Source organism: Rhinoderma darwinii, chromosome 3 (assembly GCF_050947455.1).
Source record: "Rhinoderma darwinii isolate aRhiDar2 chromosome 3, aRhiDar2.hap1, whole genome shotgun sequence".
NCBI classification, from domain to species: domain Eukaryota; kingdom Metazoa; phylum Chordata; class Amphibia; order Anura; family Rhinodermatidae; genus Rhinoderma; species Rhinoderma darwinii.
In genome coordinates this window covers 392952142-392972851 of record NC_134689.1, presented here as the reverse complement: position 1 = coordinate 392972851, position 20710 = coordinate 392952142, and the positions used below count along the sequence as shown (strand labels likewise).

The following is a 20710-nucleotide window of genomic DNA, read 5'->3' as shown; positions in this document are numbered from 1 at the left end:
GCTACCTGTATCCTGTATCCCGTGCTACCGTTGTTCCTGTGCCTTAGAAAGTTGGAGTCGTGTTCTGCCATCGATCATGCCTGCTGTGTTACACCACGCCTGGTGTCTGCTGCCAAAGTCCCATCTGAGCCTAGGTATTAGTACTGTCTGCTGCTACAGGTACCCTTGTGCTTGGACTATATAGACATTGACTTGGTACACTGTTTGGCCAGCTGCTATCCCGGTACGGCCCAGTGGGTCCACATACCCACACATCGTGACACTAAGCATAGGGATAAGTGGTTTAACTACTGTGCAGATAGGTAGGCGAAGTGGAGATAAAATATTTGTTTTTCTTTCCTACAGCCTTGGGGGAGGGTTATGAAGGGGCTGATGGATAACAGTTTTCAAGTCTTTTGTTATATTGAAGATTTGAAAAAACAAATGACATGTCAATAATTATCTTAAAACAACAAACACACATAAGAAATTGCATCATATTTCTTGCACTACCAACTTCCTCTTTTGCAACGGCCACTACAGGGAAAATTTAATATATAAATGAATGGGCGATGATTGCCATGTCAGTTCCTTCATAGAGAGAGATACTCTTTATAGCTTTAGAGCAGTGGTCTGCAACCTGTGGCTCTCCACCTACATTGGAACTTCAACTCTCCGCATGTTGGGCGTTATAGTTTCACCATACCTGGAGAGCCACAGATTGACGACCATGGCTATACAGGTTTTAGCTTGGGGTAACCTTCGAGCAGGTACCCTACCTCTATGCCATCCTTATGCCGTAAAAGAGCTTATGGCTGGAGCATAGCTATAAGGGTAAAGAAGTAGCAGTCATACCTGGGTCGTGGTGCCTTAAGGGACCCAAAGTGGGCCTCTACCACATAAAGAGACACCAGTCTTATAAATGGCACATGGTAAGTGAGAAGCCCTGGTACAGATCCTGCATTGGGACCCAGTTGTCTCAAGTAACACCTCTGGATTATGGACGGGGTTTGTCTTGATGGGATAATCAAACTAAACAAGAGCTGACATACAAAGGCTTAGAAGCATGGAGTTTTTAAAGTGCAACTAAACTTTCAAAAAACTTCTGACGTCATAGTGACATGTCAAAAGTTTTGATCGGTGGGGGTCTGAGCACTGAGACCCCCCACCGATCGCTAAAACAAAGTGGTAGAATCGCTCGGGTGAGCTCTGAGCCCCTTAGTTTCTGATCTGCTTTTCTCGGAAAGCCGAACAGTTAGTGTATGGCCTTAATAGAAAGTCTATGAGTCCGTACACCAACTGCTCGGCTTTCTGAGAAAAGCCGATCAGAAACTAAGCCGATCAGAAACTAAGCGGCTCAGGGCTCACCCGAGCACTTCTACCACTTCGTTATAGCGATCGATGGTGGTCTTACTGCTCAGACCCCCACCGATCAAAACTTCTGACATGTTACTATAACATGTCAGAAGTTTTTGGAAAGTTTAGTTACCCTTTAATTTTAAGAAGGCAAGCTGAGGTTCAAACGAATATAAAGGAGTGCAGAGGAATTGTGAAGGTGTAACATAGATTTGAGATGTTCTCATCTGATGGACTACTAACAAGGGCATGCGTACCATAGGGAAAGCCCATGTGGCTGCTATGGGCTCATGGAGAGAGAGGGTCCAGTCAAAGTTCGTCCCACCCTCTTTGAATTTGAGAACCATAGGCACTGTAATATTAGCAAGCATGGGAGAGCGAATAGGCACAAGGGTCATGAAAATAGGATGGGGAATGCATTTAGGCACCAGCACCATAAGGGAGGGCCCTATTTTGATCCCTACTTTGGGGACCCCTCTTTATGTAGGCCGCTGGTTGCTAAGGACAACAACTCCAAATAAAGTCCTGAGTGTATGTGGTTTAAAGTGTGAACTCAGGCTTGGTTTTCACAACATGCTGAAGACAGCACAAAATAAGAAATAAGACCTGAAGACAAGCACGAATGCTTCCTGTTTTAAAACCTCAAGTCACTGAAGAAGAACATAGGAAACGAAATCAGCATCAAAAGCCGGCGGACGCCGAATTACAGGGGAATAAAAAAAAACACCTGTGAGTTAGTGAGTCAGGTCAACAAGTCTGCTTTATGTAGACACCATGACGACAGGGAAACAACCCACTTGGCTGTAAATGCAGATGTAGTTGATGCGCCACTGTACACATCATATTATTTTTACACATCTTATCATTCCCGGAAGCAATAGCGAAGCTGAAACTAAGTGTATGCAGAGGGGAAACCACAAATAATAATCCTGCACAAAGAAACAAAGAAGACTGACTGCAAAAAAAGACCACACAGTCTGCCCCTATATTAATTTATGCACCCAGCAGCTAAAATATGGATAATAATATTACAGGAAATATCCACTTTTTATAAAAAATCATTTTTAGGGTCAATATTCTGAATATATCTTTATAGCGGTAATGCTACATTTTTCTGATACAGAGCTCCAAATCCCCTGCATAGACATAGAGATAAATGATAAAATGCTCTCTGCCTGCAGTCACCACTAGGGGGTGCTTAGGAGCTTACTGCATACTCAATGAATAAACAGTATGCCTAGAATGAGGGCGCTGCGCCCACTTTGACTTTATTTTTGAAGTAGCGCCACTACTGACCCACTGCTATGTCAGAATTGCAATATAGCCATGTTCATTGTAGGCATGGGGTGACCTAGTAGCCAGCCCCCCACTGATCAGATATTAATGGTAAATGTAATAGTTTTTCCATCAGTTCCTCTTTAAACATGTTTTTAGGTTATAAACATTAATTACTGCTTTAATGAAAAGTTCTACAACTTGCCAATAAGTATGACTTGTTCTAGAGAATAAAAGGCGCAAACTGCAGAAACGGCGCAATTTGGCAAAATATTTACGACTTTTGAGCCGTTTGCGCCACTCACGCACTTGCACAGCCCAACAAATTGACTATAATTTACATTATAGTGCAAATCTACGACAGCTTCCGGCGCACAGATGGCCATAGTTGCGCCTAAGTTATTAAGAGGCGCCTCTTACTCCACCACTAGTTTAAGAATGGCGTATGAAACGCCAATTTTAAAGGGGTTTTCCCAGAATCATAAATTTTCACCTATCCGCAGGGAGAAGGACATTAAATAGATCGGCGAACGCGCATGCACGCTGCTGCTAAATTTAAAGTGTATTGGAACGGCAGAAACAGTCGAGTAAAGGGCTCGGCTGTTTCGGTCATTCTCATAGACATTGAATGGAGCGGAGGGCGCATGCTCGACCGCCGCTCCATTCAAGCTTTTTCGCAGTGAGGAAGATGTGGGGGTATGGAACCCCCATTCTCAGAATCGATGGGGGTCTCAGCGGTGGAGCCCCCCGCCGATTAAAAAATTAACACCTATGTTGTGGGTAGGTGATAATTTATGATTATACACCAGTCTTAAAATAAATAGCGGTGGAGTAAGTTGTGCCTAATTTATTAAGAGACACACAGCTTTTATAAACGTAGGCACATCTTTGGCCGTCCGTGCGCCAGAAACTAATCCAGAAATACTCTTAGAACTATTGGTGGAGATTTATCAAAATTAATGCAAGGGAAAGTGGTGCAGTTACCCGTTAGCAACTGTTTTTTCCACCTAAACTTCTTTGAAGAGGAATGGTGACCGAAGACACCACATCTAGGACAAGCCTGATTGAAGCTCCTTACTAGAAACCATACTTTTGAGAAAAGACTTTTGACAGAGACCATGAGTGTTTTTCGTCCTTTAAAATATAGGCCATGCCCTCAAAATGCTGCCCGATCTAATGCCCTGGAATCATGACTGGTGCATTCCAAAAAAAACACATAACAGGGCCAGCCAAAGTGCCTCCATACGAGTGCCAGTCAATTTGGCTCTAAAAAGTGCCCTATAAGGGTGCCAGCCACAGTGAAACTTAAATGGACACTAACTTGCGCTAATCTAATAGTATACCTGATATAAAACAACTTTGTAATTTACTTACTGCTAAAATGTAGTTGTTTTATCCATGCAAATTCTGTGTGAAGTTACTGCTACTAGGTGTCTTCCATCCTGTAATCTGCTGTCCAGCGCTTGTGGACAAAGTCTGTTCCTAGTTAAAGAGCAAAATTGGCGGGCTGAAGAAGGGGGGGGGGCGTGTCACTTCACTGCCCATACAAGTCTGCCCATACCCACCTGGTATTACAAGAATCTACTCCTAATATACGTTTCTCAGAAATTACCCCTGAGCAAAGGGAGGAAGCAGGAGCAGAGTCAGAAAGACACAGGCTGCTGGTAAGATTTACATGTCACCCCAGTGCTGGATTCTCAGCTACACTGCTCATTGCTGCTGTATAATCTCCTCCATGCTGCTGCAGATTTTATATATATATATATATATATATATATATATATATATGTGTGTTCTCCACTTCTCTGTGTGCAGTGTATAGAAGACATGATAGCATTTCGGCTCCGCTCATAGCTCAGAGACAACTCAGAATTAGAGATAAAGCCTGCAAAGGAGAAAATTTCAGAGTATAAGTCATATAAAGGCCAGAAATAATGTTATTCCTCATGTACACACATACAAAAGCTTATTCTGAAAAGTCACCTGAAAAGTTAGGTACACTTTAAAATAGTGCCAGCTGCAGCGCCCCCTCAAATAGTACCAGCCACAGTACTCACTATAATAAAGACAATGCCCTTTATGAGCCAATACGCACACTGACATACCCGACATGTTTGTTGCAGGAGAAACATATGCCCAGACACAGCTGCCCCTGTGATAGCAGCTGATCGCTGGGGGTTAGAGAGATGCCAGATCCACACCCTTAAGTTCTATGGAGGTTGTCTTCATGAGACAAACCCTTTAATGCCAGCCACAATGCACCCTGTATTAGTGCCAGCCATGGGCCCCATTTCTCTTAACTGAGCATTGGTTATGACATCATCAGTTATTCAGTGCCCCCATTGTGCCAGTCGCACATATCTATAAGTGTAAATACCAAATTTCAAAGCACATAACACATTGGCGTATAAGAGCAAGGACATAATGACAAGTTTAACAAATCAGGCTACCGGGCCACAATGCAAATTCTGCAAAAGGGCCCCACAACGATCACAGGGATTGCAGCATGAATTAGGGCATGAATGCGCTACTGTGCAGGCAGCAGGGAAAAATGCTTGCTGCCATCACTGAACCACCCATGTACTGATAATCCGGAAGACCAGTGTACTTTTCTAATAGGCCAATAGGTCTCCCCTTTTTCTGTGAGTCTCCCGTAAATTCTGGGAGAGTAGACACGTATGCTAGAAACAGATATAGGCACGACTTTTGGGACCGTGAAAAGTGCCTCTTATTGTTATATGTAGAAGATGACTGCATAATAGACATACTAGCGCTATAAAGATATCATATGCAGATAGCATAGCAAAAAAAATACATTAACCCATTGACTATATAGAATCGAAGACATAAAAAATATAAATCAAGAAAAGATTAAGAAGGGACAGAATATTAACCCACCAGGTACTACAAGAATCTACTCCTAATATACGTTTCTCAGAAAGGAAAACAGCTTGAAAAGCCACAAGGAAATGGATTTGGGAAACAGAGGATATTGTAGAGAGCCAGAAATAGATTGTTCCCCCCCAAGCGGAAGATCAGAACACAAGAGCAGATGTGACCTAACGCCTGTCTCTCCCAGGCAGGGACCCTTCCCACTGGGGACGTGTCTGCTCTTCTACCCCTTCCTTCATCCGGACAATTCACAGACTCAAACTACGGATCCGGCCGGTGGCGGAAATGTCCCCTTGTGCCCTCTGTATCCGCAGTGAATTGTTTTATTGTATTTTAACCACTCACAGTGACAGCCCCGAGAGTGGAACGGCACAGGGGAAGAGCACTGTAATGTCACATAAGGGCTATGTTATAAAGTCACAGCATAGGGAGGCTCCATAGATGGTCCCTTACTGCATATAAATCACAACGGGCGCCAGAAACGTTTTGTTAAACTAAACAGAAGTCAATCAATAAATGTCGTTTCCGCTCTCTGGCCCAAGAGGCCTGAACATATTCTATGAACTAACATGTATACAATGGTACCTGTGTCTATAATATATGTAATCCCTGCATTTGGCTCTGTCTTTTATCTGTTAATCTTGGAGGGTACTTATCGATTTATCATCCTGTATAACGGGGGGTGCAATAACCTCCAGTGTTCTGAAATCTAAAATAGGCACAAACCCCCCACCTACTTCCCAAAATATACACGTTTGCCTTAGTATATTTTTTATTTGTCACTTTTTGAATGCCCCATAAGAAACTAAACCACAGTGCTCCCATAAAAGTAATAGCCACAAAGCCCACATTGTGACAGCCATAGTGCCCCCATTAAAAACAGCCAGAGTTCCCATAGGGTTTAGCCACTCTCCTCAATAGATACCATTTAAACTGTCCACACAAAATGCCACCAGTGATAGTCCATACTGTCCACATAATAAACAGGGACACTGTGCAACCATACGTGACAGTCAGTGCCCCCATTGTGCCAACCACACAGATCCAGAAGTTAAATACCATATTTTAATGTAACCTACAATTATAACACATTGGTGTAACAAGACTAGAAGATGTAACCTACAGCTGCAGGGCCCACAACTATTACACATCATTTACAGTACAGGTCTCATCATATGGGGCATAGGAATCTTTTGGGCACCCTAGGCTCCAGATGCAGCTTCCTCACCCTTTAGTTAGACCATTACAGGCTACTGCCATGGGGCCCAGATGCCAGAAATGATATTACTGCAAAAACATTATCAGTTGTTTTATATCATATTCTTGAACTATTCAGTTAGATGAACCATTTTCCTTTGAATTTTTTCTTTTACAGATACTAAAAGGAGGGAGAACGAATCAGATTCGGAGGAATGGGAAGACATATGATGATCTCGAGATTTACACAATAGTTTTTCTATGGTAAAGGCAATGAACAATGACTGTTTTGTATGTTACCCCTTTTTTTATAAGACTGTGGCTGCCCATTCTTTTCTATATAAAATAATTTCTTGTGACTCATGTTCATGGTAATTGTTAAAATCTAAGCGTAAACAATCCAAAAAGTTAGAGACATGAACTACGTTCTTATATATAGCAACCCAGAGCCATTTCCTGCACAGCATTCGACCACCATATCAGATGGATTACTCCGCACTATAAATGATCTGTATCCTCCTAGCCAGCAAATACAAGCCGTTCCCTACACTGTAAATGATCTCATATAGATAAGAATGATCAGGAGTCTATAAAGGGAACCCATAGTTAAATATTATTTTTGTATAAACCAATAGTACAAGAAAACATATTTAACTTTGTAATATATATTAGGGGAAATTGCCATCTTCCTCACCTTCCAGAAGCCTGTAGTACCCTATTGCCTGTAATTGTTCAGAATCATCCTCAGCCCCCCCCCCCAAATCTGTCTGCAGCAATAAAATATAGGGAGGAGGGGGATGCAGCTACAGCTTCTTCCTCCCTATCTATATGTGTGCTACTGCATGCTGTGGGAGGGAGGGCGAACAGCAAGGGGATGACATCTGAGAGCACAAAACACTTCTGTGACATCACAACAGGATATGGATGACATCACTGTAAATAACCTCTTTAGTCTACATAAATTCAGTATCCTAAATCTTATATTGACGCCAAGTTGCAGCCTGTTTTAGAGCCCATAGACGTAGGTCTTATTCAGACTAACGTATTTCTCGTTAATATGCTGTCCGTTTTAACAACGGACAACTCACTGACCCATGCAATTCAATGGGGCTATTCACACATCTGTTTTTTTTACGGAGTGTGTGTCCGTTGTGAGAAAATCACAGCATGTCCTATTCTGGTCCATTTTTGCAGAGAAGACTCGCCCATTAAATCCAGGAAGTGCTTGCAGAGGAGAAAAACGGATGAGAAAAAAGGATGCCACGTGGAAAGCACACGGACACGAAACATTCCGATTTGCAAAAGCAAATCGGATATGCTTGTGTAAATAAGGCATTATGCTCAGTCCTGCAGGCTATACAGCTGATATCTCCCAGTATTCCCTGCCAGACCAATGTCTTGACAGTACTTGCTGGGTGATTTGCATTCTGGGAACTGTTAGGGATGTGTCTGTCAACAAGCTTGTGGACTGATTCTAACGACAACCAGGAGAATTGTGAATGGGGTTGTATCAACAAGAAACGTTCAAATGAATGGGCGACCATGAGTATATAGCTGTAGGAGCAATTTTTTGCCTTAATAGGGAATATGAAAGTGATTGTCTTGTTGAAACAACCTCTTAAAAGTATAAACAGTAGTAATGTGTTGATACTCCTCTTACAGGTGCACTATGGTCAGGAGCCAAAACTGGTGCTTTTTACGTGCAAAGATATATTGCAGTGATTGATACAATGATTCGCCCATAATGGGGTTGTCAGGGAATCACTATTTAAGCAAATCCCCAGAGTGCAAGTTTATGGAATTGCTATTCAAGTAATTCCCCAAAGGCAGCTGGAGACAGTCTGGATCAAGCGTGCAGGTAAATCAGCTACTTCATGTCCGTCACCACTCTGGTCAGCAGAGTCTAAGGCTACTCTAGGGTCTTCACCAGAGCCCACCGCAAGGCAGGTTGGATTTTGCTGCATAGTACCCAGGTTACATTTACAGAAAACGATGTTGGACAGGAGGTGTAATGCATGCAATACCAGAACGGATAATAAGACAAGCCAAAGGGGTAGTCAGCAAGCAGGGTTCACAACCAGGAGATGCTAAAAGTCCAAATCGAAAAACAGAAGAGTACCAGGACTTGCAGAGTTCTAAACCAGCCAGGCAGAGAATTTCCAAATCAGTGAGCAGAGGGAAAATCCATAGACAAAGCCGAGGTCCAGTCCAAAGAGTTCAAACAGTCAAAGTGATACAGGGTGTAACCAGGAGCTTGATCAGAACATGCATACACAAGAGAATCACAAGCAACAATGAGAAGACTGAACAGATTCAAATACTCCACCCTTGGCCCTGATAGGATGCAGACAGAGAAATTAGATTGGCTCTGCACCAAAAACCAGAGCCACCCAGAAGCTTGGCTAGTAGTCATGACAACCTTAAAGTGACGGATGTTTCCTAACAGGGGTATACTCTGTGATGATGTAGGATTGTAGCATTAACACTGATATTAAATTGTTAAAACAGGTCATTTACATTTCTCAACTGATGGAATATATTTGCATTGGATGGAATGACTATTAAAATTCAGAAATTTCGCTACAACCCATCATTATCTGTCAAATTAAAAAAAACATCGCAGACCATAGATTTTTACCTTAGTGCTACTTTTCCTAACAGTTAAAGGAGCTATCCACTTCAGACAACCTCTGTTTATATTCCTTTTAAACCATTTGAAGATCATAGAGAGTGGATCTACCATTTGGGATCCTCCCTACCCCATTAGCCACACTGGAGAGCCACTGCAAATAGTGGCTCTCGCCCTGGAGTCCTCAACATGACCATGGTTTACATGGTTGACCAATAACTTGCAGGTGAAATAATAGCTGATTTCCAGGGACTCCAGAAAACGGACCACTGACAATCAGCTCATCCTCAATACAGCTGCTTTAAGAAAGGGGATTGTACTTGATTAGACATAGTATATAGTTTGTTATTATTGCCTATAGTCACACGTAGCAAACTCTTCAACATGGAGGTATAACATAATAAATGTCATTAAAGGGGTTGTCCAGTTTAAAACTAACAGTTTTATAGACCCTATTAGGGAATTCGGAGTTAATGGAGGGGTTCCTCAGTTCAGGATCCTCGTCTCTTGGCCAGAGTGAAGAGCGGGTACAAAGAGTGTCTCTCACTCTGGAGGACCTGTCCTGAATAAATCAGCACTGTGTAATGCTCAATTTCCCCTGTGGAGGTGCTGCAGGTAAATTTAAGTTTTGCTGTCTCTTTTCTGCCAGGTTTCCCCACAGATTACACCTGATTGCTGGGGGTCCCAGCAGGGGGAAACTTTGTGATCTGCTTACTGTAAAGTACAGTTTGTCCAAAGTGGAGAACCCCCTTTAACTACTACTGGGGTTGTTGGGGTTGTAGTTTCAAACCAGTTAGAGCCTTGGTTTGGAGACCACTACCTTAACAAATACCACCTACAAATGGAAAAATATGGAATTTTATAAGGGATAGTCTGATTTGGAGAGTACAATTGCGCAAAAAGACACAGCCTTTCAATGTGCCAATCTGGGGCTTGGAAAAAAACTTGCCATATACTCCACTAAGTTCCTTGACACTTCTCAGCCATTAATGCGAGCAAAGATGGGGGTCAACTTCCACACTCTCATGTAGTACTGACTCCTTAAAAACAGGAAAATCATGATTCAAAGGAGTCAGAATTGGGGCTGACTTCTTTGGTCCCCTGACTGGCACTTTACTGGTCATTTACTGGCTTCTCCACTAGTTTAACTTTGATCGTCTTATAGATGGCCAAATCTAGTAGAAACCTGTCCTGATGACAACTTTAATAAGCTAAAACGGAAAAAGCTAAACAAAATAGGAAACCACAGGAAAGGAAGCTAAGGGTTAAATGCAGAAGAAGCAATTCCGCCGCTTCTCCTAAAAAAACTCAGCCTTTTTTTTTTTTTTTTTTAAAGTAATAGCATAACGTGTATACAGGTGTTATAGACGGAATTATATCTGCTGCAGTTTATAGATATGTGTCATCATAAGATCATACATAAAAAGGGTATCTCTGTCTCAGAAAGGAGAAGCGAGAAGCCCCTGATTTCACCAGAAATGTAGGAAGTCCCCGGATGTCTAGTCTAGATGATGTAGTGTCAATTTCCACTAAATTCAGGTAGCGGGGGCTGGCAGCTCATACACCCACAGACACAAAGTAAGACAGACAGAGAGCACTAGATAGTTTCACATCACATCTTACAAGCTGCCAGGTATGTCACCCTGCCAATCATTATAATGACAATGTACATAATACTTTTTCTTCTGTGTGAATATCCTATTATTACTGCTCCATATATCTCCTCCTATTATTACTACTCCATATATCTCCTCCTACTATTACTGGTCCATATATCTCCTCCTATTAATACTACTCAATATATCTCCTCCTATTATTACCGCTCCATATATCTCCTCCTATTATTACTGCTCCATATATCTCCTCCTATTATTACTGCTCCATATATCTCCTCCTATTATTACTGCTCCATATATCTCCTCCTATTATTACTGCTCCATATATCTCCTCCTATTATTACTGCTCCATATATCTCCTCCTATTATTACTACTCCATATATCTCCTCCTACTATTACTGGTCCATATATCTCCTCCTATTAATACTACTCAATATATCTCCTCCTATTATTACCGCTCCATATATCTCCTCCTATTATTACTGCTCCATATATCTCCTCCTATTATTACTGCTCCATATATCTCCTCCTATTAATACTACTCAATATATCTCCTCCTATTATTACCGCTCCATATATCTCCTCCTATTATTACTGCTCCATATATCTCCTCCTATTATTACTGCTCCATATATCTCCTCCTATTATTACTACTCCATATATCTCCTCCTACTATTACTGGTCCATATATCTCCTCCTATTAATACTACTCAATATATCTCCTCCTATTATTACCGCTCCATATATCTCCTCCTATTATTACTGCTCCATATATCTCCTCCTATTATTACTGCTCCATATATCTCCTCCTATTATTACCACTCCATATATCTCCTCCTATTATTACTAATCCATATATCTCCTCCTATTATTACTACTCCATATATCTCCTCCTATTATTACTGCTCCATATATCTCCTCCTATTATTACTGCTCCATATATCTCCTCCTATTATTACTGCTCCATATATCTCCTCCTATTATTACTACTCCATATATCTCCTCCTATTATTACTGCTCCATATATCTCCTCCTATTATTACTGCTCCATATATCTCCTCCTATTATTACTGCTCCATATATCTCCTCCTATTATTACTACTCCATATATCTCCTCCTATTATTACTACTCCATATATCTCCTCCTATTATTACTACTCCATATATCTCCTCCTATTATTACTACTCCATATATCTCCTCCTATTATTACTAATCCATATATCTCCTCCTATTATTACTACTCCATATATCTCCTCCTATTATTACTGCTCCATATATCTCCTCCTATTATTACTGCTCCATATATCTCCTCCTATTATTACTGCTCCATATATCTCCTCCTATTATTACTGCTCCATATATCTCCTCCTATTATTACTGCTCCATATATCTCCTCCTATTATTACTGCTCCATATATCTCCTCCTATTATTACTGCTCCATATATCTCCTCCTATTATTACCGCTCCATATCTCTCCTCCTATTATTACTGCTCCATATATCTCCTCCTATTATTACTGCTCCATATATCTCCTCCTATTATTACTACTCCATATATCTCCTCCTATTATTACCACTCCATATATCTCCTCCTATTATTACTACTCCATATATCTCCTCCTACCATTACTACTCCATATATCTCCTCCTATTAATACTACTCAATATATCTCCTCCTATTATTACCACTCCATATATCTCCTCCTATTATTACCGCTCCATATATCTCCTCCTATTATTACTGCTCCATATATCTCCTCCTATTATTACTGCTCCATATATCTCCTCCTATTATTACCGCTCCATATATCTCCTCCTATTATTACTGCTCCATATATCTCCTCCTATTATTACTGCTCCATATATCTCCTCCTATTATTACTGCTTCATATATCTCCTCCTATTATTACTACTCCATATATCTCCTCCTATTATTACTACTCCATATATCTCCTCCTATTATTACTACTCCATATATCTCCTCCTATTATTACTACTCCATATATCTCCTCCTATTATTACTGCTCCATATATCTCCTCCTATTATTACTGCTCCATATATCTCCTCCTATTATTACCGCTCCATATATCTCCTCCTATTATTACCGCTCCATATATCTCCTCCTATTATTACTGCTCCATATATCTCCTCCTATTATTACTGCTCCATATATCTCCTCCTATTATTACTACTCCATATATCTCCTCCTATTATTACTACTCCATATATCTCCTCCTATTATTACTACTCCATATATCTCCTCCTATTATTACTGGTCCATATATCTCCTCCTATTATTACTACTCCATATATCTCCTCCTATTATTACTACTCCATATATCTCCTCCTATTATTACTGCTCCATATATCTCCTATTATTACTACTCCATATATTTCCTCCTATTATTACCACTCCATATATCTCCTCCTATTATTACTACTCCATATATCTCCTCCTATTATTACTATTCCATATATCTCCTATTATTACTACTCCATATATCTCCTCCTATTATTACTACTCCATATATCTCCTCCTACTATTACTACTCCATATATCTCCTCCTATTATTACTACTCCATATATCTCCTCCTACTATTACTAATCCATATATCTCCTCCTATTATTACTACTCCATATATCTCATCCTATTATTACTACTCCATATATCTCCTCCTATTATTACTACTCCATATATCTCCTCCTATTATTACTGCTCCATATATCTCCTCCTATTATTACTGCTCCATATATCTCCTCCTATTATTACTACTCCATATATCTCATCCTATTATTACTACTCCATATATTTCCTCCTATTATTACTACTCCATATATCTCCTCCTACTATTACTAATCCATATATCTCCTCCTATTATTAATACTCCATATATCTCCTCCTATTATTACTGCTCCATATATCTCCTCCTATTATTACTACTCCATATATCTCATCCTATTATTACTACTCCATATATCTCCTCCTATTATTACTGCTCCATATGTCTCCTCCTATTATTACTGCTCCATATATCTCCTCCTATTATTACTAATCCATATATCTCCTCCTATTATTACTACTCCATATATCTCCTCCTATTATTACTGCTCCATATATCTCCTCCTATTATTACTGCTCCATATATCTCCTCCTATTATTACTACTCCATATATCTCATCCTATTATTACTACTCCATATATCTCATCCTATTATTACTACTCCATATATCTCCTCCTATTATTACTACTCCATATATCTCCTCCTATTATTACTACTCCATATATCTCCTCCTACTATTACTAATCCATATATCTCCTCCTATTATTACCACTCCATATATCTCCTCCTATTATTACCACTCCATATATCTCCTCCTATTATTACTGCTCCATATATCTCCTCCTATTATTACTGCTCCATATATCTCCTCCTATTATTTCTAATCCATATATCTCCTCCTATTATTACTACTCCATATATCTCCTCCTATTATTACTACTCCATATATCTCCTCCTGTTATTACTGCTCCATATATCTCCTCCTATTATTACTGCTCCATATATCTCCTCCTATTATTACCGCTCCATATATCTCCTCCTATTATTACCGCTCCATATATCTCCTCCTATTATTACCGCTCCATATATCTCCTCCTATTATTACCACTCCATATATCTCCTCCTATTATTACTACTCCATATATCTCCTCCTATTATTACTACTCCATATATCTCCTCCTATTATTACTACTCCATATATCTCCTCCTATTATTACTGCTTCATATATCTCCTCCTATTATTACCACTCCATATATCTCCTCCTATTATTACTACTCCATATATCTCCTCCTATTATTACCGCTCCATATATCTCCTCCTATTATTACCACTCCATATATCTCCTCCTATTATTACTACTCCATATATCTCCTCCTATTATTACTACTCCATATATCTCCTCCTATTATTACTACTCCATATATCTCCTCCTACCATTACTAATCCATATATCTCCTCCTATTATTACTACTCCATATATCTCCTCCTATTATTACTACTCCATATATCTCCTCCTATTATTACTACTCCATATATCTCCTCCTATTATTACTACTCCATATATCTCCTATTATTACTACTCCATATATCTCCTCCTATTATTACTGCTCCATATATCTCCTCCTATTATTACTACTCCATATATCTCCTCCTATTATTACTACTCCATATATCTCCTCCTATTATTACTACTCCATATATCTCCTCCTACCATTACTAATCCATATATCTCCTCCTATTATTACTACTCCATATATCTCCTCCTATTATTACTACTCCATATATCTCCTCCTATTATTACTACTCCATATATCTCCTCCTATTATTACTACTCCATATATCTCCTCCTATTATTACTATTCCATATATCTCCTATTATTACTACTCCATATATCTCCTCCTATTATTACTGCTCCATATATCTCCTCCTATTATTACTACCCCATATATCTCCTCCTATTATTACTACTCCATATATCTCCTCCTATTATTACCACTCCATATATCTCCTCCTATTATTACTACTCCATATATCTCCTCCTATTATTACCACTCCATATATCTCCTCCTATTATTACCACTCCATATATCTCCTCCTATTATTACTGCTCCATATATCTCCTATTATTACTACTCCATATATCTCCTCCTATTATTACTACTCCATATATCTCCTCCTATTATTACTACTCCATATATCTCCTATTATTACTAATCCATATATCTCCTCCTATTATTACTACTCCATATATCTCCTCCTATTATTACTACTCCATATATCTCCTCCTATTATTACTACTCCATATATCTCCTCCTATTATTACTACTCCATATATCTCCTCCTATTATTACTATTCCATATATCTCCTCCTATTATTACTGCTCCATATATCTCCTCCTATTATTACTGCTCCATATATCTCCTCCTATTATTACTACTCCATATATCTCCTCCTATTATTACCACTCCATATATCTCCTCCTATTATTACCGCTCCATATATCTCCTCCTATTATTACTACTCCATATATCTCCTCCTATTATTACTGCTCCATATATCTCCTCCTATTATTACTACTCCATATATCTCCTCCTATTATTACTACCCCATATATCTCCTCCTATTATTACTACTCCATATATCTCCTCCTATTATTACCACTCCATATATCTCCTCCTATTATTACCACTCCATATATCTCCTCCTATTATTACCACTCCATATATCTCCTCCTATTATTACCACTCCATATATCTCCTCCTATTATTACTGCTCCATATATCTCCTATTATTACTACTCCATATATCTCCTCCTATTATTACTACTCCATATATCTCCTCCTATTATTACTACTCCATATATCTCCTATTATTACTACTCCATATATCTCCTCCTATTATTACCACTCCATATATCTCCTCCTATTATTACTACTCCATATATCTCCTCCTATTATTACCACTCCATATATCTCCTCCTATTATTACCACTCCATATATCTCCTCCTATTATTACTGCTCCATATATCTCCTATTATTACTACTCCATATATCTCCTCCTATTATTACTACTCCATATATCTCCTCCTATTATTACTACTCCATATATCTCCTATTATTACTACTCCATATATCTCCTCCTATTATTACTACTCCATATATCTCCTCCTTTTATTACTACTCCATATATCTCCTCCTATTATTACTACTCCATATATCTCCTCCTATTATTACTACTCCATATATCTCCTCCTATTATTACTACTCTATATATCTCCTCCTAGTATTACCACTCCATATATCTCCTCCTATTATTACTACTCCATATATTTTCTCCTATTATTACTACTCCATATATCTCCTCCTATTATTACTGCTCCATATATCTCCTCCTATTATTACTACTCCATATATCTCCTCCTGTTATTACTACTCCATATATCTCCTCCTATTATTACTACTCCATATATCTCCTCCTATTACTCCATATAACCTCTCTATATATCTTCTCCTATTACTCAATATAACCTCTACCTATATCTACCCCTATTACTACATATAACTTCTCCCTATATCTCCTCCTGTTACTCCATATATCCTCTCCCTATATCTTTTCCTATTACTCCATATAACATCTCCCTATATCTCCTCCTATTACTCCATATAACATCTCCCTATATCTCCTCCTATTACTCCATATAACCTCTCCCTAGATCTCCTCCTATTACTCCATATAACATCTCCCTATATCTCCTCCTATTACTCCATATAACCTCTCCCTATATCTCCTCCTATTACTCCATATAACATCTCCCTATATCTCCTCCTATTACTCCATATAACATCTCCCTATATCTCCTCCTATTACTCCATATAACCTCTCCCTATATCTCCTCCTATTACTCCATATAACCTCTCCCTATATCTCCTCCTATTACTCCATATAACCTCTCCCTATATCTCCTCCTATTACTCCATATAACATCTCCCTATATCTCCTTCTATTACTCCATATAACCTCTCCCTATATCTCCTCCTATTACTCCATATAACATCTCCCTATATCTCCTTCTATTACTCCATATAACCTCTCCCTATATCTCCTCCTATTACTCCATATAACATCTCCCTATATCTCCTCCTATTACTCCATATAACCTCTCCCTATATCTCCTCCTATTACTCCACATAACCTCTCCCTATATCTCCTTCTATTACTCCATATAACCTCTCCCTATATCTCCTCCTATTACTCCATATAGCATCTCCCTATATCTCCTCCTATTACTTAATATAACATCTCCCTATATCTCCTCCTATTACTACATATAACCTCTCCCTATATCTCCTCCTATTACTCCATATAACATCTTGCTATATCTCCTCCTATTACTCCATATAACCTCTCCCTATATCTCCTCCTATTACTCCATATAACCTCTCCCTATATCTCCTCCTATTATGCCATATAACCTCTACCTATATCTCATCCTATTACTCCATATAAACTCTCCTTATATCTCCTCTTATTACTCCATATAACCTCTCCCTATATCTCCTCCTATTACTACATATAACATCTCCCTATATCTCCTCCTATTACTACATATAACATCTCCCTATATCTCCTCCTATTATTACATATAACCTCTCCCTATATCTCCTCCTATTACTCCATATAACATCTCCCTATATCTCCTCCTATTACTCCATATAATCTCCCTATATCTCCTCCTATTACTACATATAACCTCTCCCTATATCTCCTCCTATTACTCCATATAACCTCTCCCTATATCTCCTGCTATTACTCCATATAACATCTCCCTACATCTCCTCCTATTACTACATGTAACATCTCCCTATATCTCCTCCTATTACTACATATAACATCTCCCTATATCTCCTCCTATTATTACATATAACCTCTCCCTATATCTCCTCCTATTACTCCATATAACATCTCCCTATATCTCCTCCTATTACTCCATATAATCTCCCTATATCTCCTCCTATTACTACATATAACCTCTCCCTATATCTCCTCCTATTACTACATATAACCTCTCCCTATATCTCCTCCTATTACTCCATATAACCTCTCCCTATATCTCCTCCTATTACTCCATATAACCTCTCCCTATATCTCCTCCTATTACTCCATATATCCTCTCCCTATATCTCCTCCTATTACTACATATATCCTCTCCCTATATCTCCTCCTATTACTACATATAACCTCTCCCTATATCTCCTCCTATTACTACATATAACCTCTCCCTATATCTCCTCCTATTACTCCATATAACCTCTCCCTATATCTCCTCCTATTACTCCATATAACATCTCCTATATCTCCTCCTATTACTCCATATATCTTCTCCCTATATCTCCATTACTACATATAACCTCTCCCTATATCTCCTCCTATTACTCCATATATCATCTCCCTATATCTCCATTACTACATATAACCTCTCCCTATATCGCCTCCTATTACTCCATAAATCCTCTCCCTATATCTCCTTCTATTACTCCATATAACCTCTCCCTATATCTCCTTCTATTACTCCATATAACCTCTCCCTATATCTCCTCCTATTATTCCATATAACCTCTCCCTATATCTCCTCCTATTACTCAATCTAACCTCTCCCTATATCTCCTCCTATTACTCCATATATCATCTCCCTATATCTCCTATTACTACATATATCCTCTCCTTATATCTCCTCCTATTACTACATATAACCTCTCCCTATATCTCCTCCTATTACTCCATAAATCCTCTCCCTATATCTCCTCCTATTACTTCATATAACATCTCCCTATATCTCCTCCTATTACTCCATATATCCTCTCCTTATATCTCCTCCTATTACTACATATAACATCTCCCTATATCTCCTCCTATTACTACATATAACATCTCCTATATCTCCTCCTATTACTACATATAACCTCTCCCTATATCTCCTCCTATTACTCCATATATCCTCTCCCTATATCTCCTCCTATTACTACATATAACCTCTCCCTATATGTCCTCCTATTACTCCATATATCCTCTCCCTATATCTCCTTCTATTACTCCATATAATCTCCCCTATTTCTCCTCCTATTACTACATATAACCTCTCCCTATATCTCCTCCTATTACTACATATAACCTCTCCCTTTATCTCCTCCTATTACTCCATATAACCTCTCCCTATATCTTCTCCTATTACTCCATATATCCTCTCCCTATATCTCCTCCTATTACTCCATATAACCTCTCCCTATATCTCCTCCTATTACTCCATATAACCTCTCCCTACATCTCCTCCTATTACTCCATATAACCTCTCCCTATATCTCCTCCTATTACTCCATATAACCTCTCCCTATATCTCATAGGCTTTTCTCCATTGGAGGTTCAATGATGTCAGCAGGGACTGGCGCTTGTCCCTGTTGCTTTTACAATAGCTGTAAAAATCTGTCTTTAATGAGCTCCCTCTAGTGGTATTTAGAGGCAGCTTTAATGTTATTATGTAACTTTATTGGGGGAATGTATTAAGTGGTTAACACCACTTTAGTAGCGGATTAAAAGCCGCAAATTTTGGCATACACGTTTTGTTCAAACATTTGCAACTTTTTTGCCTTTTACACCGCTTTTGACACATTTTAAAAGAAGTGGGCGGGGCTTTGTAGAATGGAGTGTGCCTCTTAATAAATTTGTTGTATCATACTCCGACAAGCTTCAGTCTAGGAACTGGCGTATGAAACGCCACTCTTAGTAAGTCTGGGCCTATGTCTGTCTGACGAGAAGTTGGGGATTTGGCGGTCCTTAACAGAAAAATAGAGCCTCACCCCTATAAAGATAATTATGAAATTAGTCAGCACAGAGTTTTGGACATATTTATTATACACTATTAAATATAAAGTAATATAATATGTTGGCATTTCAAGAATTTAACTTAGTTGTGTTCAGTTATTTTATGTTTTGTAGCTCGTGGCTTCATTTCTAATGAATGTCATATTTGCAATAACCATTGTGACAGCACAAGCTTCTTGTTGCTAAGCGGACCATTCCTTCCTAGAACAGTGGAATAAATGGACAGATGTGAATACGATGAGTTCCACCGCCTACGTGTTGGCTATACCGCATTTCCAATATCTGTCTCTGTTGCAGACAGGGGTCTGGATAAAACATTAA

The 20710-nt window shown here is 39.0% G+C and overlaps 1 protein-coding gene and 1 long non-coding RNA gene across 4 annotated transcripts in view; one reads left to right on the top strand and one right to left on the bottom strand.

Annotated features, from left to right (window-relative positions):
- The window catches only part of S1PR2 (sphingosine-1-phosphate receptor 2), a 58919-nt gene that overhangs the window by 31398 nt on the left and 6811 nt on the right, over window positions 1-20710 (top strand). For 2 of the 3 annotated variants that reach the window (XM_075858961.1, XM_075858960.1), the window contains 2 exons: window positions 6878-6963; window positions 8362-8557. The gene's annotated coding sequence lies outside the window, so the exon portion shown is untranslated. The remainder of the gene's footprint in view (window positions 1-6877; window positions 6964-8361; window positions 8558-20710) is intronic. The other variant, XM_075858962.1, reaches the window with a different exon arrangement.
- Window positions 1-20710, bottom strand: part of LOC142750135 (uncharacterized) — a 127173-nt gene that overhangs the window by 105304 nt on the left and 1159 nt on the right. The gene's annotated exons all lie outside the window — the stretch shown is intronic.